A 20350-nucleotide genomic window follows, 5' to 3' on the forward strand; every position below is an offset into this window, starting at 1 on the left:
GTGGAGGTGCAGTGTAAGTTGATGAGAGTAAGGATGTTCAGGAGTAGGGTGGGGAAGGCAGAGTGATGGGGATGTGATAATACAGAGAGAGATGGGTGGAGGTGCAGGGTAAGTTGGTGAGAGTAAGGATGTTCAGGAGTAGGGTGGGGAAGGCAGAGTGATGGGGATGTGATAATATAGAGAGAGATGGGTGGAGGTGCAGGGTAAGTTGGTGAGAGTAAGGATGTTCAGGAGTAGGGTGGGGAAGGCAGAGTGATGGGGCTGTGATAATATAGAGAGAGATAGGTGGAGGTGCAGGGTAAGTTGGTGAGAGTAAGGATGTTCAGGAGTAGGGTAGGGAAGGCAGAGTGATGGGGATGTGATAATATAGAGAGAGATGGGTGGAGGTGCAGGGTAAGTTGGTGAGAGTAAGGATGTTCAGGAGTAGGGTGGGGAAGGCAGAGTGATGGGGATGTGATAATATAGAGAGAGATGGGTGGAGGTGCAGGGTAAGTTGGTGAGAGTAAGGATGTTCAGGAGTAGGGTGGTGAAGGCAGAGTGATGGGGATGTGATAATATAGAGAGAGATGGGTGGAGGTGCAGGGTAAGTTGGTGAGAGTAAGGATGTTCAGGAGTAGGGTGGTGAAGGCAGAGTGATGGGGATGTGATAATATAGAGAGAGATGGGTGGAGGTGCAGGGTAAGTTGGTGAGAGTAAGGATGTTCAGGAGTAGGGTGGGGAAGGCAGAGTGATGGGGCTGTGATAATATAGAGAGAGATAGGTGGAGGTGCAGGGTAAGTTGGTGAGAGTAAGGATGTTCAGGAGTAGGGTAGGGAAGGCAGAGTGATGGGGATGTGATAATATAGAGAGAGATGGGTGGAGGTGCAGGGTAAGTTGGTGAGAGTAAGGATGTTCAGGAGTAGGGTGGGGAAGGCAGAGTGATGGGGATGTGATAATATAGAGAGAGATGGGTGGAGGTGCAGGATAAGTTGGTGAGAGTAAGGATGTTCAGGAGTAGGGTGGGGAAGGCAGAGTGATGGGGATGTGATAATATAGAGAGAGATGGGTGGAGGTGCAGGGTAGGTTGGTGAGAGTGAGGATGCTCAGGAGTAGGGTGGGGAAGGCAGAGTGATGGGGATGTGATAATATAGAGAGAGATGGGTGGAGGTGCAGGGTAAGTAGGTGAGAGTAAGGATGTTCAGGAGTAGGGTGGGGAAGGCAGAGTGATGGGGATGTGATAATATAGAGAGAGATGGGTGGAGGTGCAGGATAAGTTGGTGAGAGTAAGGATGTTCAGGAGTAGGGTGGGGAAGGCAGAGTGATGGGGATGTGATAATATAGAGAGAGATGGGTGGAGGTGCAGGGTAAGTTGGTGAGAGTAAGGATGTTCAGGAGTAGGGTGGGGAAGGCAGAGTGATGGGGATGTGATAATATAGAGAGAGATGGGTGGAGGTGCAGGGTAAGTTGGTGAGAGTAAGGATGTTCAGGAGTAGGGTGGGGAAGGCAGAGTGATGGGGATGTGATAATATAGAGAGAGATGGGGGGAGGTGCAAGGTAAGTTGGTGAGAGTAAGGATATTCAGGAGTAGGGTGGGGAAGGCAGAGTGATGGGGATGTGATAATATAGAGAGAGATGGGTGGAGGTGCAGGGTAAGTTGGTGAGAGTAAGGATGTTCAGGAGTAGGGTGGGGAAGGCAGAGTGATGGGGATGTGACAATATAGAGAGAGATGGGTGGAGGTGCAAGATAAGTTGGTGAGAGTAAGGATGTTCAGGAGTAGGGTGGGGAAGGCAGAGTGATGGGGATGTGATAATATAGAGAGAGATGGGTGGAGGTGCAGGGTAAGTTGGTGACAGTAAGGATGTTCAGGAGTAGGGTGGGGAAGGCAGAGTGATGGGGATGTGATAATATAGAGAGAGATGGGTGGAGGTGCAGGGTAAGTTGGTGAGAGTAAGGATGTTCAGGAGTAGGGTGGGGAAGGCAGAGTGATGGGGATGTGATAATATCGAGAGATGGGTGGAGGTGCAGGGTAAGTTGGTGAGAGTAAGGATGTTCAGGAGTAGGGTGGGGAAGGCAGAGTGATGGGGATGTGATAATATAGAGAGAGATGGGTGGAGGTGCAGGGTAAGTTGGTGAGAGTAAGGATGTTCAGGAGTAGGGTGGGGAAGGCAGAGTGATGGGGATGTGATAATATAGAGAGAGATGGGGGGAGGTGCAGGGTAAGTTGGTGAGAGTAAGGATGTTCAGGAGTCGGGTGGGGAAGGCAGAGTGATGGGGATGTGATGTGAGGCACAGCCTGATGAGGTTAAGTGAGGCTTTGCAGTAACGTTTTGTGATCTACTGAGACCATTGAATGGTTTGTGTCACTGCAGGCTGCTTCTCCCGATGACATCCCTGCGTGAGCCCCACGGTGCAATGTGCACCCAGGCTGTGTTGGTCTCTTCCGCCCCTTGGAAGTGACGAGAACCTCCCTGCGGGCTGTGGCTCCCTCCATAATCATCTAGAGGGAGTTCTGGGAGAGCCTGGGTGCAGCCGAGCTCCCCTGTGCTGATGTCAGTGTTTGTAGAACCTCAATACTGTAGAACACAGAGCTCAATGGGCAGAGGCAATGTGTGTCATCAAATGAGGTCATCAAACCCGCTTCCCCCAATTCCCCAGAGCGAGGCCGCGACCCCCGACCCCGGACTCACCCAACCCCACCCCCGCCGCCCCCGACCCCGAATACACCAGACCCACCGCCGTCCCCGACCCCGGACACACCCGACCCGACCCTCCGCCGCCCCCGGCCCCGCCCGACCCTCCGCCGCCTCTGGCCCACCCTCCGCCGGCCCCGCCCGACCCTCCACTGACCCTCCCCCTCCCCCGACCTCCATCGACCCCCGACCCTCCACCGCCCCCCGCCCGACCCTCCACCGACACCCCGCCCGACCCTCCACCGGACCCGGCCCCGCCCGACCCTCCACCGAACCCCGCCCGACCCTCCACCGACCCCCGCCTGAGCCTCCACTGACCCACGCCCGAGCCTCCACCGACCCCCGCCCGAGCGTCCACCGACCCCCCCGCCCGACCCTCCACCGACCCCCGCCCGACCCTCCACCGACCCCCGCCTGAGCCTCCACTGGACCCGGCCCCGCCCGACCCTCCACCGACCCCCGCCCGACCCTCCACTGACCCACGCCCGAGCCTCCACCGACCCCCGCCCGAGCGTCCACCGACCCCCCCGCCCGACCCTCCACCAACCCCCGCCCGACCCTCCACCGACCCCCGCCCGACCCTCCACCGGACCCGGCCCCGCCTGACCCTCCACCGACCCCCGCCCGAGCCTCCACCGACCCCCCCCGCCCGACCCTCCACCGGACCCGGCCCCGCCCGACCCTCCACCGACCCCGGCCCGACCCTCCACCGACCCCCGCCCGACCCTCCACCGACCCCCGCCCGACCCTCCACCGAGCCTCCACCGGACCCGGCCCCGCCCGACCCTCCACCGACCCCCCGCCCGAGCCTCCACCGGACCCGGCCCCGCCCGACCCTCCACCGACCCCCCGCCCGACCCTCCACCGACCCCCGCCCGAGCCTCCACCGGACCCGGCCCCGCCCGACCCTCCACCGACCCCCGCCCGAGCCTCCACCGGACCCGGCCCCGCCCGACACTCCACCGACCCCCGCCCGACCCTCCACCGACCCCCGCCCGAGCCGCCACCGACCCCCCCGCATGACCCTACACCGACCCCCGCCTGACCCTCCACCGACCCCCGCCCGAGCCTCCACCGACCCCCCCGCCCGACCCTCCACCGACCCCCGCCCGACCCTCCACCGACCACTGCCCGAGCCTCCACCGACCCCCCCCGCCCGACCCTCCACCGACCCCCGCCCGACCCTCCACCGACCCCCGCCCGACCCTCCACCGACCCCCCGCCCGAGCCTTCACCGGACCCGGCCCCGCCCGACCCTCCACCGACCCCCGCCCGACCCTCCACCGACCCCCGCCCGACCCTCCACCGACCCCCGCCCGAGCCTCCACCGACCCCCCCGCCCGAGCCTCCACCGACCCCCGCCCGAGCCTCCACCACTCCCCACCCGACCCTCCACCGGACCCGGCCCCGCCCGACCCTCCACCGACCCCCCGCCCGAGCCTCTACCGACCCCCGCCCGACCCTCCACCGGACCCGGCCCCGCCCGACCCTCCACCGACCCCGGCCCGAGCCTCCACCGACCCCCCCGCCCGACCCTCCACCGGACCCGGCCCCGCCCGACCCTCCACCGACCCCCGCCCGACCCTACACCGACCCCCGCCCGACCCTCCACCGACCCCCGCCCGAGCCTCCACCGGACCCGACCCCCGCCCGACCCTCCACCGACCCCCGCCCGAGCCTCCACCGGACCCGGCCCCGCCCGATCCTCCACCGACCCCCGCCCGATCCTCCACCGACCCCCGCCCGAGCCTCCACCGACCCTCCACCGACCCCCGCCCGAGCCTCCACCGACCCCTCCACCGACCCCCGCCCGAGCCTCCACCGACCCCCCCGCCCGACCCCCGCCTGACCCTCCACCGACCCCCCCCGCCCGACCCTCCACCGACCCCCGCCCGACCCTCCACCGACCCCCGCCCGACCATCCACCGACCCCCCGCCCGACCCTCCACCGACCCCCGCCCCCCTGCCCGACCCTTCACCGGACCCCCGCCCCGCACCCCACCCTCCACCGGACGCCCCCCCCCGCCCGACCCTCCACCGGACCCCCGCCCCCCCCCGCCCGACACTCCACCGGACCCCACCCCCCGCCCGACCCTCCACCGGACCCCCGCCTGACCCTCCACCGTCCCGCCCCCCGCCCGACCCTCCACCGGATCCCCGCCCCGCACCCGACCCTCCACCGGACCCGGCCCCGCCCGACCCCCCACCGACCCCGGCCCGACCCTCCACCTACCCCCGCCCGACCCTCCACCGACCCCCGCCCGACCCTCCACCGACCCCCGCCCGAGCCTCCACCGGACCCGGCCCCGCCCGACCCTCCACCGACCCCCGCCCGACCCTCCACCGACCCCTGCCCGAGCCTCCACCGGACCCGGCCCCGCCCGACCCTCCACCGACACCCGCCCGACCCTCCACCGACCCCCGCCCGAGCCTCCACCGGACCCGCCCCCCAGCCCGACCCTCTACCGACCCCCGCCCGACCCTCCACCGACCCCCGCCCGAGCCTCCACCGACCCACGCCCGAGCCTCCACCGACCCCCCCGCCTGACCCTCCACCGACCCCCGCCTGACCCTCCACCGACCCCCGCCCGAGCCTCCACCGACCCCCCCCGCCCGACCCTCCACCGACCCCCGCCCGACCTCCACCGACCCCTGCCCGAGCCTCCACCGACCCCCCCCGCCCGACCCTCCACCGACCCCCCCCGCCCGACCCTCCACCGACCCCCGCCCGACCCTCCACCGACCCCCCGCCCGACCCTCCACCGACCCCCGCCCGAGCCTTCACCGGACCCGGCCCCGCCCGACCCTCCACCGGACCCCGGCCCCGCCCGAGCCTCCACCGACCCCCGCCCGAGCCTCCACCGACCCCCGCCCGAGCCTCCACCGACCCCCGCCCGAGCCTCCACTGCTCCCCGCCCGACCCTCCACCGGACCCGGCCCCGCCCGACCCTCCACCGACCCCCCGCCCGAGCCTCCACCGACCCCCCCCCGCCCGACCCTCCACCGGAACCGGCCCCGCCCGACCCTCCACCGACCCCCGCCCGACCCTCCACCGACCCCCGCCCGAGCCTCCACCGGACCCGACCCCCGCCCGACCCTCCACCGACACCCGCCTGACTCTCCACCGACCCCCGCCCGAGCCTCCACCGACCCGCCCCGCCCGACCCTCCACCGGACCCGGCCCCGCCCGACCCTCCACCGACCCCCGCCCGACCCTCCACCGCTCCCCACCCGACCCTCCACCGACCCGGCTCCGCCCGACCCTCCAGCGACCCCCGCCGACCCTCCACCGACCCCCGCCCGACCCTCCACCGACCCCCGCCCGACCCTCCACCGACCCCCGCCCCGACCCTCCACCGACCCCCGCCCGACCCTCCACCGACCCCCCGCCCGACCCTCCACCGACCCCCCGCCCGACCCTCCACCGACCCCCCGCCCGACCCTCCACCGACCCCCCGCCCGACCCTCCACCGACCCCCCGCCCGACCCTCCACCGACCCCCCGCCCGACCCTCCACCGACCCCCCGCCCGACCCTCCACCGGACCCCCGCCCCGCACCCCCACCCTCCACCGACGCCGCCCCCCGCCCGACCCTCCACCGGACCCCCGCCCCCCCCGCCTGACCCTCCACCGACTCCCGCCCCCCGCCCGACCCTCCACCGGATCCCCGCCCCGCACCCGACCCTCCACCGGACACCGCCCCCCGCCCGACCCTCCACCGACCCCCGCCCGACCTTCCACCGGACCCCCGACCCCGCCCGACCCTCCACCGGACCCCGCCCCCCGCCCGACCCTCCACCGGACCCCCGCCTGACTCTCCACCGGAGCCCGACCCTCCACCGGACCCCGCCCCCCGCCCGACCGTCCGCCGCCCCCTGCCGACCCCCGCCCGACCCTCCACCGGACGCCGCCCCTCGCCCGGCCCTCCCCCGCCCGACCCTCCGCCGCCCCCCCGCCCGACCCTCCGCCGCCCCCCCGCCCGACCCTCCACCGGACCCCCGCCCGAAAATCCACCGGACCCCCGCCCGACCATCCACCGGACCCCCGCCCGACCCTCCCTCGCCCCCCGCCCGACCACCCACCGGACCCCCGCCCGACCCTCCACCGACCCCCGCCCGAGCCTCCACCGCTCCCCACCCGACCCTCCACCGGACCCGGCCCCGCCCGACCCTCCACCGACCCCCGCCCGAGCCTCTACCGACCCCCGCCCGACCCTCCACCGGACCCGGCCCCGCCCGACCCTCCACCGACCCCGGCCCGAGCCTCCACCGACCCCCCCGCCCGACCCTCCACCGGACCCGGCCCCGCCCGACCCTCCACCGACCCCCGCCCGACCCTACACCGACCCCCGCCCGACCCTCCACCGACCCCCGCCCGAGCCTCCAGCGGACCCGACCCCCGCCCGACCCTCCACCGACCCCCGCCCGAGCCTCCACCGGACCGACCCTCCACCGACCCCCGCCCGATCCTCCACCGACCCCCGCCCGAGCCTCCACCGACCCTCCACCGACCCCCGCCCGAGCCTCCACCGACCCCCCCGCCCGACCCCCGCCTGACCCTCCACCGACCCCCCCGCCCGACCCTCCACCGACCCCCGCCCGACCCTCCACCGACCCCCGCCCGACCATCCACCGACCCCCCGCCCGACCCTCCACCGACCCCCGCCCCCCTGCCCGACCCTTCACCGGACCCCCGCCCCGCACCCCACCCTCCACCGGACGCCCCCCCCGCCCGACCCTCCACCGGAACCCCGCCCCCCCCGCCCGACACTCCACCGGACCCCGCCCCCCGCCCGACCCTCCACCGGACCCCCGCCTGACCCTCCACCGACTCCCGCCCCCCGCCCGACCCTCCACCGGATCCCCGCCCCGCACCCGACCCTCCACCGGACCCGGCCCCGCCCGACCCCCCACCGACCCCGGCCCGACCCTCCACCTACCCCCGCCCGACCCTCCACCGACCCCCGCCCGACCCTCCACCGACCCCCGCCCGAGCCTCCACCGGACCCGGCCCCGCCCGACCCTCCACCGACCCCCGCCCGAGCCTCCACCGACCCCCGCCCGACCCTCCACCGACCCACGCCCGAGCCTCCACCGGACCCGGCCCCGCCCGACCCTCCACCGACACCCGCCCGACCCTCCACCGACCCCCGCCCGAGCCTCCACCGGACCCGCCCCCGCCCGACCCTCTACCGACCCCCGCCCGACCCTCCACCGACCCCCGCCCGAGCCTCGACCGACCCACGCCCGAGCCTCCACCGACCCCCCCGCCTGACCCTACACCGACCCCCGCCTGACCCTCCACCGACCCCCGCCCGAGCCTCCACCGACCCCCCCGCCCGACCCTCCACCGACCCCCGCCCGACCCTCCACCGACCCCTGCCCGAGCCTCCACCGACCCCCCCGCCCGACCCTCCACCGACCCCCCCGCCCGACCCTCCACCGACCCCCGCCCGACCCTCCACCGACCCCTGCCCGAGCCTCCACCGACCCCCCCGCCCGACCCTCCACCGACCCCCCCGCCCGACCCTCCACCGACCCCCGCCCGACCCTCCACCGAGCCCCGCCCGACCCTCCACCGACCCCCGCCCGAGCCTTCACCGGACCCGGCCCCGCCCGACCCTCCACCGGACCCGGCCCCGCCCGAGCCTCCACCGACCCCCGCCCGAGCCTCCACCGACCCCCGCCCGAGCCTCCACCGACCCCCGCCCGAGCCTTCACCGGACCCGGCCCCGCCCGACCCTCCACCGGACCCGGCCCCGCCCGAGCCTCCACCGACCCCCGCCCGAGCCTCCACCGACCCCCGCCCGAGCCTCCACCGACCCCCGCCCGAGCCTCCACCGCTCCCCCGCCCGAGCCTTCACCGGACCCGGCCCCGCCCGACCCTCCACCGGACCCGGCCCCGCCCGAGCCTCCACCGACCCCCGCCCGAGCCTCCACCGACCCCCGCCCGAGCCTCCACCGACCCCCGCCCGAGCCTTCACCGGACCCGGCCCCGCCCGACCCTCCACCGGACCCGGCCCCGCCCGAGCCTCCACCGACCCCCGCCCGAGCCTCCACCGACCCCCGCCCGAGCCTCCACCGACCCCCGCCCGAGCCTCCACCGCTCCCCGCCCGACCCTCCACCGGTCCCGGCCCCGCCCGACCCTCCACCGACCCCCGCCCGAGCCTCCACCGACCCCCCCGCCCGACCCTCCACCAGAACCGGCCCCGCCCGACCCTCCACCGACCCCCGCCCGACCCTCCACCGACCCCCGCCCGAGCCTCCACCGGACCCGACCCCCGCCCGACCCTCCACCGACACCCGCCTGACTCTCCACCGACCCCCGCCCGAGCCTCCACCGACCCGCCCCGCCCGACCCTCCACCGGACCCGGCCCCGCCCGACCCTCCACCGACCCCCGCCCGACCCTCCACCGCTCCCCACCCGACCCTCCACCGACCCGGCTCCGCCCGACCCTCCAGCGACCCCCACCCGACCCTCCACCGACCCCCGCCCGACCCTCCACCGACCCCCGCCCGACCCTCCACCGACGCCCGCCCGACCCTCCACCGACCCCCGCCCGACCCTCCACCGACCCCCCGCCCGACCCTCCACCGACCCCCCCGCCCGACCCTCCACCGACCCCCCGCCCGACCCTCCACCGACCCCCCGCCCGACCCTCCACCGACCCCCGCCCGACCCTCCACCGGACCCCCGCCCCGCACCCCACCCTCCACCGGACGCCGCCCCCCGCCCGACCCTCCACCGGACCCCCGCCCCCCCCGCCCGACACTCCACCGGACCCCGCCCCCCGCCCGACCCTCCACCGGACCCCCGCCTGACCCTCCACCGACTCCCGCCCCCCGCCCGACCCTCCACCGGATCCCCGCCCCGCACCCGACCCTCCACCGGACACCGCCCCCCGCCCGACCCTCCACCGACCCCCGCCCGACCTTCCACCGGACCCCCGACCCCGCCCGACCCTCCACCGGACCCCGTCCCCCGCCCGACCCTCCACCGGACCCCCGCCTGACTCTCCACCGGAGCCCGACCCTCCACCGGACCCCGCCCCCCGCCCGACCGTCCGCCGCCCCCTGCCGACCCCCGCCCGACCCTCCACCGGACGCCGCCCCTCGCCCGGCCCTCCCCCGCCCGACCCTCCGCCGCCCCCCCGCCCGACCCTCCGCCGGACCCCGGCCCGAAAATCCACCGGACCCCCGCCCGACCATCCACCGGACCCCCGCCCGACCCTCCCTCGCCCCCCGCCCGACCACCCACCGGACCCCCGCCCGACCCTCCACCGACCCCCCGCCCGACCCTCCACCGACCCCCCGCCCGACCCTCCACCGACCCCCGCCCGACCCTCCACCGGACCCCCGCCCCGCACCCCACCCTCCACCGGACGCCGCCCCCCGCCCGACCCTCCACCGGACCCCCGCCCCCCCCGCCCGACACTCCACCGGACCCCGCCCCCCGCCCGACCCTCCACCGGACCCCCGCCTGACCCTCCACCGACTCCCGCCCCCCGCCCGACCCTCCACCGGATCCCCGCCCCGCACCCGACCCTCCACCGGACACCGCCCCCCGCCCGACCCTCCACCGACCCCCGCCCGACCTTCCACCGGACCCCCGACCCCGCCCGACCCTCCACCGGACCCCGCCCCCCGCCCGACCCTCCACCGGACCCCCGCCTGACTCTCCACCGGAGCCCGACCCTCCACCGGACCCCGCCCCCCGCCCGACCGTCCGCCGCCCCCTGCCGACACCCGCCCGACCCTCCACCGGACGCCGCCCCTCGCCCGGCCCTCCCCCACCCGACCCTCCGCCGCCCCCCCGCCCGACCCTCCGCCGCCCCCCCGCCCGACCCTCCACCGGACCCCCGCCCGAAAATCCACCGGACCCCCGCCCGACCATCCACCGGACTCCCGCCCGACCCTCCCCCGCCCCCCGCCCGACCACCCACCGGACCCCCGCCCGACCATCCACCGACCCCCGCCCGACCATCCACCGACCCCCCGCCCGACCCTCCACCGACCCCCGCCGCCCGACCCTCCACCGACCCCCGCCGCCCGACCCTCCCCCGCCCCCCGCCCGACCACCCACCGGACCCCCGCCCGACCATCCACCGACCCCCGCCCGACCTTCCACCGACCCCCCCGCCCGACCCTCCACCGACCCCCGCCGCCCGACCCTCCACCGACCCCCCCCGCCCGACCATCCACCGACCGCCGACCCCCGCCCGACCATCCACCGACCCCCGCCCGACCCTCCTCCGGACCCTCGCCCGACCCTCCACCGACCCCCCCGCCCGACCATCCACCGACCCTCCACTGACCCCCGCCCGACCCTCCACCGGACCCCGCACTCCGCCCGACCCTCCACCGGACCCCCGCCCCCTGCCCGACCCTCCACCGGACCCCCGCCCGACCCTCCACCGGGCCCCACCCAACCCTCCACCGGGCCCCGCCCCCCACCCGACCATCCACCGACCCTCCACTGACCCCCGCCCGACCCTCCACCGGACCCCGCACTCCGCCCGACCCTCCACCGGACCCCCGCCCCCTGCCCGACCCTCCACCGGACCCCCGCCCGACCCTCCACCGGGCCCCACCCAACCCTCCACCGGGCCCCGCCCCCCGCCCGACCATCCACCGACCCCCGCCCCCCCACCCGACCATCCACCGATCCTCCACCGACCCCCGCCCGACCCTCCACCGGACCCCGCACTCCGCCCGACCCTCCACCGGACCCCCGCCCCCCGCCCGACCCTCCACCGGACCCCCGCCCGACCCTCCACCGGGCCCCGCCCAACCCTCCACCGGGCCCCGCCCCCCGCCCGACCCTCCACTGCCCCCCGCCCGACCCTCCACCGTGCCCCGCCCCCCGCGCGACCCTCCACCGTGCCCCGCACCCCGCCCGACCCTCCACCGCCCCCCGCCCGACCCTCCACCGGGGCCCGACCCTCCACCGGACCCCGCCCGACCCTCCACCGACGCCCCCCGCCCGACCCTCCACCGACCCCCGCCCGACCCTCCACCGACGCCCCCCGCCCGACCCTCCACCGACCCCTGCCCGACCCTCCACCGACGCCCCCTGCCCGACCCTCCACCGACCCCCGCCCGACCCTCCACCGGACCCCGCCCCCCCGCCCGACCCTCCACCGCCACCTGCCCCCCGCCCGACCCTCCACCGGACCCCCGCCTGACCCTCCACCGGACCCCGCCCCCCCGCCTGACCCTCCACCGCCCCTTCCCCCCGCCCGACACTCCACCGGACCCCCGCCCGACCCTCCACCGGACCCCGCCCCCCGCCCGACCCTCCACTGACTCCCGCTCCCGCCCGACCCTCCACCGACCCCCGCCCCCCACCCCCCACCCGACCCTCCACCGACCCCGCCCCCCGCCCGACCCTTCACCGGACCCCCGCCCGACACTCCACCGGACCCCGACCCTCCACCGATCCCGCCCGTCCCTCCACTGACCCCGCCCGTTCCTCCAACGGAGCCCGCCCCCCCGCCCGACCCTCCACCACCCCCCCACCCCCCACCCGACCCTCAACCGGACCCGCCCCCCGCCCGACCCTCCACCGACCCCGCCCCCCGCCCGACCCTCCACCGACCCCGCCCCCCACCCGACCCTTCACCGCCCCCCTGCCCGACACTCCACCGGACCCCGACCCTCCACCGACCCCGCCCGTCCCTCCACCGACCCCGCCCGACCCTCCACCGGACACCCGCCCCCCGCCCGACCATCCACCGACCCCCGCCCGACCATCCACCGACCCCCGCCCGACCATCCACCGACCCCCGCCCGACCCTCCACCGACCCCCCCCGCCCGACCATCCACCGACCGCCGACCCCCGCCCGACCATCCACCGACCCCCGCCCGACCCTCCACCGGACCCCCGCCCGACCCTCCACCGACCCCCCCGCCCAACCATCCACCGACCCTCCACTGACCCCCGCCCGACCCTCCACCGGACCCCGCACTCCGCCCGACCCTCCACCGGACCCCCGCCCCCTGCCTGACCCTCCACCGGACCCCCGCCCGACCCTCCACCGGGCCCCACCCAACCCTCCACCGGGCCCCGCCCCCCGCCCGACCATCCACCGACCCCCGCCCCCCCACCCGACCATCCACCGATCCTCCACCGACCCCCGCCCGACCCTCCACCGGACCCCGCACTCCGCCCGACCCTCCACCGGACCCCCGCCCCCCGCCCGACCCTCCACCGGACCCCCGCCCGACCCTCCACCGGGCCCCGCCCAACCCTCCACCGGGCCCCGCCCCCCGCCCGACCCTCCACTGCCCCCCGCCCGACCCTCCACCGGGCCCCGCCCCCCGCGCGACGCTCCACCGTGCCCCGTCCCCCGCCCGACCCTCCACCGCCCCCCGCCCGACCCTCCACCGCCCCCCGCCCGACCCTCCACCGGGGCCCGACCCTCCACCGGACCCCGCCCGACCCTCCACCGACGCCCCCCGCCCGACCCTCCACCGACCCCCGCCCGACCCTCCTCCGACGCCCCCCGCCCGACCCTCCACCGACCCCTGCCCGACCCTCCACCGACGCCCCCTGCCCGACCCTCCACCGACCCCCGCCCGACCCTCCACCGGACCCCGCCCCCCCGCCCGACACTCCACCGCCCCCTGCCCCCCGCCCGACACTCCACCGGACCCCCGCCCGACCCTCCACCGGACCCCGCCCCCCGCCCGACCCTCCACTGACTCCCGCTCCCGCCCGACCCTCCACCGACCCCCGCCCCCCACCCCCCACCCGACCCTCCACCGACCCCGCCCCCCGCCCGACCCTTCACCGGACCCCCGCCCGACACTCCACCGGACCCCGACCCTCCACCGATCCCGCCCGTCCCTCCACTGACCCCGCCCGTCCCTCCAACGGAGCCCGCCCCCCCGCCCGACCCTCCACCGCCCCCCCACCCGACCCTCAACCGGACCCGCCCCCCGCCCGACCCTCCACCGACCCCGCCCCCCGCCCGACCCTCCACCGACCCCGCCCCCCACCCGACCCTTCACCGCCCCCCTGCCCGACACTCCACCGGACCCCGACCCTCCACCGACCCCGCCCGTCCCTCCACCGACCCCGCCCGACCCTCCACCGGACACCCGCCCCCCGCCCGACCATCCACCGACCCCCGCCCGACCATCCACCGACCCCCGCCCGACCATCCACCGACCCCCGCCCGACCCTCCACCGACCCCCCCGCCCGACCATCCACCGACCCCCGCCCGACCCTCCACCGACCCCCGCCCGACCCTCCACCGGACCCCCGCCGCCCGCCCGACCCTCCACCGGACCCCCGCCCAACCCTCCACCGGACCCCCACCCCCCGCCCGAATCTCCACCGCCCCTCGCCCGACCCTCCACCGGGCCCCGCCCCCCGCCCGACCCTCCACCGGAACCCGCCCCCCCGCCCGACCCTCAACCAGACCCCGCCTGACTCTCCACCGGGCCCCGCCCCCCGCCCGACCCTCCACCGGGCCCCGCCCCCCGCCCGACCCTCCACCGGACCCCGCACGACCCTCCACCGCACCCCGCCCGACCCTCCGCCCGACCCGCCACCGGACCCCGCCCGACCCTCCACCGACGCCCCCCTCCCGACCCTCCACCCACACCCGCCCGACTCTCCACCGGACCCCCGCCCGACTCTCCACCGGACCCCGCCCGACCCTCCACCGCCCCCTGCCCCCTGCCCGACCCTCCACCGGACCCCCGCCCGACCCTCCACCGGACCCCGCCCCCCGCCCGACCCTCCACCGACTCCCGCCCCCCGCCCGACCCTCCACCGGACCCCCGCCCCCCGCCCGACCCTCCACCGCCCCCCGCCCGACCCTCCACCGACCCCCGCCCCCCGCCCGACCCTCCACCGACCCCGCCCGACCCTCCACCGGACCTGGCTCCCGGCCCGACCCTCCACCGTACCCCCGCCCCCCGCCCGACCCTCCACCGGACCCCCGCACCCCGCCCGACCCTCCACCGGACCCCTGCCCGACCCTCCACCGTACCCCCGCCCCCCGCCCGACCCTCCACCGGACCCCCGCCCCCCGCCCGACCCTCCACCGGACCCCCGCCCCCCGCCCGACCCTCCACCGGACCCCCGCCCCCCGCCCGACCCTCCACCGGACCTCCGCCCCCCCGCCCGACCCTCCACCGGACCCCGCCCCCCGCCCGACCCTCCACCAGACCCCGCCCCCCGCCCGACCCTCCACCGGACCCCTGCCCGACCCTCCACCGTACCCCCGCCCCCCGCCCGACCCTCCACCGGACCCCCGCCCGACCCTCCACCGGACCCCCGCCCGACCCTCCACCGGACCCCCGCCCCCCGCCCGACCCTCCACCGACCCCCGCCCGACCCTCCACCGGACCCCCGCCGCCCGCCCGACCCTCCACCGGACCCCCGCCCAACCCTCCACCGGACCCCCACCCCCCGCCCGACCCTCCACCGCCCCTCGCCCGACCCTCCACCGGGCCCCGCCCCACGCCCGACCCTCCACCGGAACCCGCCCCCCCACCCGACCCTCCACCAGACCCCGCCTGACTCTCCACCGGGCCCCGCCCCCCGCCCGACCCTCCACCGGGCCCCGCCCCCCGCCCGACCCTCCACCGGACCCCGCACGACCCTCCACCGCACCCCGCCCGACCCTCCGCCCGACCCGCCACCGGACCCCGACCGACCCTCCACCGACGCCCCCCTCCCGACCCTCCACCCACACCCGCCCGACCCTCCACCGGACCCCCGCCCGACTCTCCACCGGACCCCGCCCGACCCTCCACCGCCCCCTGCCCCCTGCCCGACCCTCCACCGGACCCCCGCCCGACCCTCCACCGGACCCCGCCCCCCGCCCGACCCTCCACCGACTCCCGCCCCCCGCCCGACCCTCCACCGAACCCCCGCCCCCCGCCCGACCCTCCACCGCCCCCCGCCCGACCCTCCACCGACCCCGCCCGACCCTCCACCGGACCTGGCTCCCGGCCCGACCCTCCACCGTACCCCCGCCCCCCGCCCGACCCTCCACCGGACCCCCGCACCCCGCCCGACCCTCCACCGGACCCCCGCCCGACCCTCCACCGGACCCCCGCCCCCCGCCCGACCCTCCACCGGACCCCCGCCCCCCCGCCCGACCCTCCACCGGACCCCGCCCCCCGCCCGACCCTCCACCAGACCCCGCCCCCCGCCCGACCCTCCACCGGACCCCTGCCCGACCCTCCACCGTACCCCCGCCCCCCGCCCGACCCTCCACTGGACCCCCGCCCCCCGCCCAACCCTCCACCGGACCCCCGCCCCCCGCCCGACCCTCCACCGGACCCCCGCCCCCCGCCCGACCCTCCACCGGACCCCCGCCCCCCCCGCCCGACCCTCCACCGGACCCCGCCCCCCGCCCGACCCTCCACCAGACCCCGCCCCCTGCCCAACCATCCACCGGACCCCTGCCCGACCCTCCACCGTACCCCCGCCCCCCGCCCGACCCTCCACCGGACCCCCGCCCCCCGCCCGACCCTCCACCGGACCCCCGCCCGACCCTCCACCGGACCCCCGCCCCCCGCCCGACCCTCCACCGGACCCCCGCCCCCCCGCCCATCCCTCCACCGGACCCCGCCCCCCGCCCGACCCTCCACCCGACCCCGCCCGACCCTCCACCGGACCGCTGCCCGACCCTCCACCGGACCCCGCCGCCCGCCCGACCCACCACCGACCCGCGCCCGACCCTCCACCGGACCCCCGCCCTACCCTCCACCGGACCCCCGCCCTACACTCCACCGGACCCCCGCCCGACCCTCCACCAGACCCCCGCCCGACCCTCCACCGGACACCGTCCCCCACCCGACCCTCCACCGGACACCGCTCCCCCGCCCGACCCTCCACCGGACCCCCGCCCGACCCTCCATCGGACCCCCGCCCCCCGTCCGACCCTCCACCGACCCCCGCCCAACCCTCCACTGGACCCCCGCCCACGCCCGACCCTCCACCGGACCCACGCCCGACCCTCCACCGGACCCCCGCCCGACCCTCCACCGGACCCCCGCCCGACACTCCACCGGACCCCCGCCCACGCCCGACCCTCCACCGGACCCACGCCCGACCCTCCACCGGACCCCCGCCCGACCCTCCACCGGACCCCCGCCCGACACTCCACCGGACCCCCGCCCGACCCTCCACCGACCCCCTGCCCCCCCGCCCGACCCTCCACCGCCCCCTGCCCGACCCTCCGCCGGCCCCCCCGTCTACCCCGGCCGACCCTCCACCGGACCCCCGCCCGACCATCCACCGAGCCCCGCCCGACCATCCACCGACCCCCGCCCGACCCTCCACCGACCCCGCCCCCCGCCCGACCCTCCACCGGACCCCTGCCCGACCCTCCACCGTACCCCCCGCCCCCCGCCCGACCCTCCACCGGACCCCCGCCCCCCGCCCGACCCTCCACCGGACCCCCGCCCGACCCTCCACCGGACCCCCGCCCGACCCTCCAGCGGACCCCCGCCCCCCGCCCGACCCTCCACCGACCCCCGCCCGACCCTCCACCGGACCCCCGCCGCCCGCCCGACCCTCCACCGGACCCCCGCCCAACCCTCCACCGGACCCCCACCCCCCGCCCGACCCTCCACCGCCCCTCGCCCGACCCTCCACCGGGCCCCGCCCCACGCCCGACCCTCCACCGGAACCCGCCCCCCCACCCGACCCTCCACCAGACCCCGCCTGACTCTCCACCGGGCCCCGCCGCCCGCCCGACCCTCCACCGGGCCCCGCCCCCCGCCCGACCCTCCACCGGACCCCGCACGACCCTCCACCGCACCCCGCCCGACCCGCCACCGGACCCCGCCCGACCCTCCACCGATGCCCCCCTCCCGGCCCTCCACCCACACCCGCCCGATCCTCCACCGGACCCCCGCCCGACTCTCCACCGGACCCCCGCCCGACCCTCCACCGCCCCCTGCCCCCTGCCCGACCCTCCACCGGACCCCCGCCCGACCCTCCACCGGACCCCGCCCCCCGCCCGACCCTCCACCGACTCCCGCCCCTCGCCCGACCCTCCACCGGACCCCCGCCCCCCGCCCGACCCTCCACCGCCCCCCGCCCGACCCTCCACCGACCCCCGCCCCCCGCCCGACCCTCCACCGACCCCGCCCGACCCTCCACCGGACCTGGCTCCCGGCCCGACCCTCCACCGTACCCCCGCCCCCCGCCCGACCCTCCACCGGACCCCCGCACCCCGCCCGACCCTCCACCGGACCCCCGCCCGACCCTCCACCGGACCCCCGCCCCCCGCCCGACCCTCCACCGGACCCCCGCCCCCCCGCCCGACCCTCCACCGGACCCCGCCCCCCGCCCGACCCTCCACCAGACCCCGCCCCCCGCCCGACCCTCCACCGGACCCCTGCCCGACCCTCCACCGTACCCCCGCCCCCCGCCCGACCCTCCACCGTACCCCCGCCCCCCGCCCGACCCTCCACCGGACTCCCGCCCCCCGCCCAACCCTCCACCGGACCCCCGCCCCCCGCCCGACCCTCCACCGGACCCCCGCCCGACCCTCCACCGGACCCCCGCCCCCCGCCCGACCCTCCACCGGACCCCCGCCCCCCCGACCGACCCTCCACCGGACCCCGCCCCCCGCCCGACCCTCCACCAGACCCCGCCCCCTGCCCGACCCTCCACCGGACCCCTGCCCGACCCTCCACCGTACCCCCGCCCGACCCTCCACCGGACCCCCGCCCCCCGCCCGACCCTCCACCGGACCCTCGCCCGACCCTCCACCGGACCCCCGCCCCCCGCCCGACCCTCCACCGGACCCCCGCCCCCCCGCCCATCCCTCCACCGGACCCCGACCCCCGCCCGACCCTCCACCAGACCCCGCCCGACCCTCCACCGGACCCCTGCCCGACCCTCCACCGGACCCCGCCGCCCGCCCGACCCACCACCGACCCACGCCCGACCCTCCACCGGACCCCTGCCCGACCCTCCACCGGACACCGTCCCCCACCCGACCCTCCACCGGACACCGCTCCCCCGCCCGACCCTCCACCGGACCCCCGCCCGACCCTCCATCGGACCCCCGCCCCCCGTCCGACCCTCCACCGACCCCCGCCCAACCCTCCACTGGACCCCCGCCCACGCCCGACCCTCCACCGGACCCACGCCCGACCCTCCACCGGACCCCCGCCCGACCCTCCACCGGACCCCCGCCCGACCCTCCACCGGACCCCCGCCCGACACTCCACCGGACCCCCGCCCACGCCCGACCCTCCACCGGACCCACGCCCGACCCTCCACCGGACCCCCGCCCGACCCTCCACCGGACCCCCGCCCGACACTCCACCGGACCCCCGCCCGACCCTCCACCGACCCCCTGCCACCCCGCCCGACCCTCCACCGCCCCCTGCCCGACCCTCCGCCGGCCCCCCCGTCTACCCCGGCCGACCCTCCACCGGACCCCCGCCCGACCATCCACCGAGCCCCGCCCGACCATCCACCGACCCCCGCCCGACCCTCCACCGACCCCCCCGCCCGACCCTCCACCGACCCCCCCGCCCGACCCTCCACCGACCCCCCCGCCCAACCATCCACCGACCCCCCCGCCCGACCATCCACCGACCCCCCCCGCCCGACCATCCACCGACCCCCCCGCCCGACCATCCACCGACCCCCCCGCCCGACCATCCACCGACCCCCGCCCGACCCTCCACCGACCCCCGCCCGACCCTCCACCGACCCCCCCCGCCCGACCATCCACCGACCCCCGCCCGACCCTCCACCGACTCCCGCCCGACCCTCCACCGACCCCTGCCCCCCGCCCGACCATCCACCAAACCCCGCCCGACCATCCACCGACCCCCCCCCCCGCCCGACCCTCCACCGGAACCCACCCCCCGCCCGACCCTCCACCGGACCCCCGCCGCCCGCCCGACCCTCCACCGGACCCCCGCCCAACCCTCCACCGGAACCCCACCCCCCGCCCGACCTTCCACCGCCCCTCGCCCGACCCTCCACCGGGCCCCGCCCCCCGCCTGACCCTCCACCAGGCCCCGCCCCCCGCCCGACCCTCCACCGGGCCCCGCCCCCGCCTGACCCTCCACCGGGCCCCCGCCCGACCCTCCACCGGACCCCCGCCCGACCCTCCACCGGACCCCCGCCCGACCCTCCACCGGACCCCCGCCCGACCCTCCACCGGACCCCCTGCCCCCCCGCCCGACCCTCCACCGCCCCCTGCCCGACCCTCCGCCGGCCCCCCCGTCTACCCCGGCCGACCCTCCACTGGACGCCGCCCCTCGCCCGACCCTCCACCGATCCCCGCCCAACCCTCCACCGGACCCCGCCCGACCCTCCACCGGACCCCGCCCCCCGACCAACTCTCCACCGGACCCGGCCCCGTCCGACCCTCCACCAACCCCCGCCCCCCGCCCGACCCTCCACCGACCCCCGCCCCCCGCCCGACCCTCCACCGACCCCTGCCCGACCCTCCACCGGACCGAGCCCCCTGCTCGACCCTCCACCGATCTTCGCCCCCCGCCCGACCCTCCACCGGACCCCCTGCGGACCCCCTGCCCCGCGCCGGACCCTCCACCGGACCCCACCGACCCCCGCCCGACCCCCCACCGGACCCCGTCCCCCGCCCGACCCCCCACCGGACCCCGTCCCCCGCCCGACCCTCCACCGGACCCCCGCCCGACCCTCCACCGGACCCAC

The 20350-nt window shown here is 77.8% G+C and overlaps 1 protein-coding gene across 1 annotated transcript in view; it reads left to right on the forward strand.

Moving 5' to 3' along the window:
* LOC147096528 (NACHT, LRR and PYD domains-containing protein 3-like) overlaps positions 1-20350 on the forward strand; it is a 582546-nt gene that overhangs the window by 278837 nt on the left and 283359 nt on the right. The gene's annotated exons all lie outside the window — the stretch shown is intronic.

Source organism: Somniosus microcephalus, unplaced genomic scaffold (assembly GCF_052327205.1).
Source record: "Somniosus microcephalus isolate GS21.2 unplaced genomic scaffold, FLI_Smic_1.0 unresolved_chr1, whole genome shotgun sequence".
Lineage (NCBI taxonomy): Eukaryota > Metazoa > Chordata > Chondrichthyes > Squaliformes > Somniosidae > Somniosus > Somniosus microcephalus.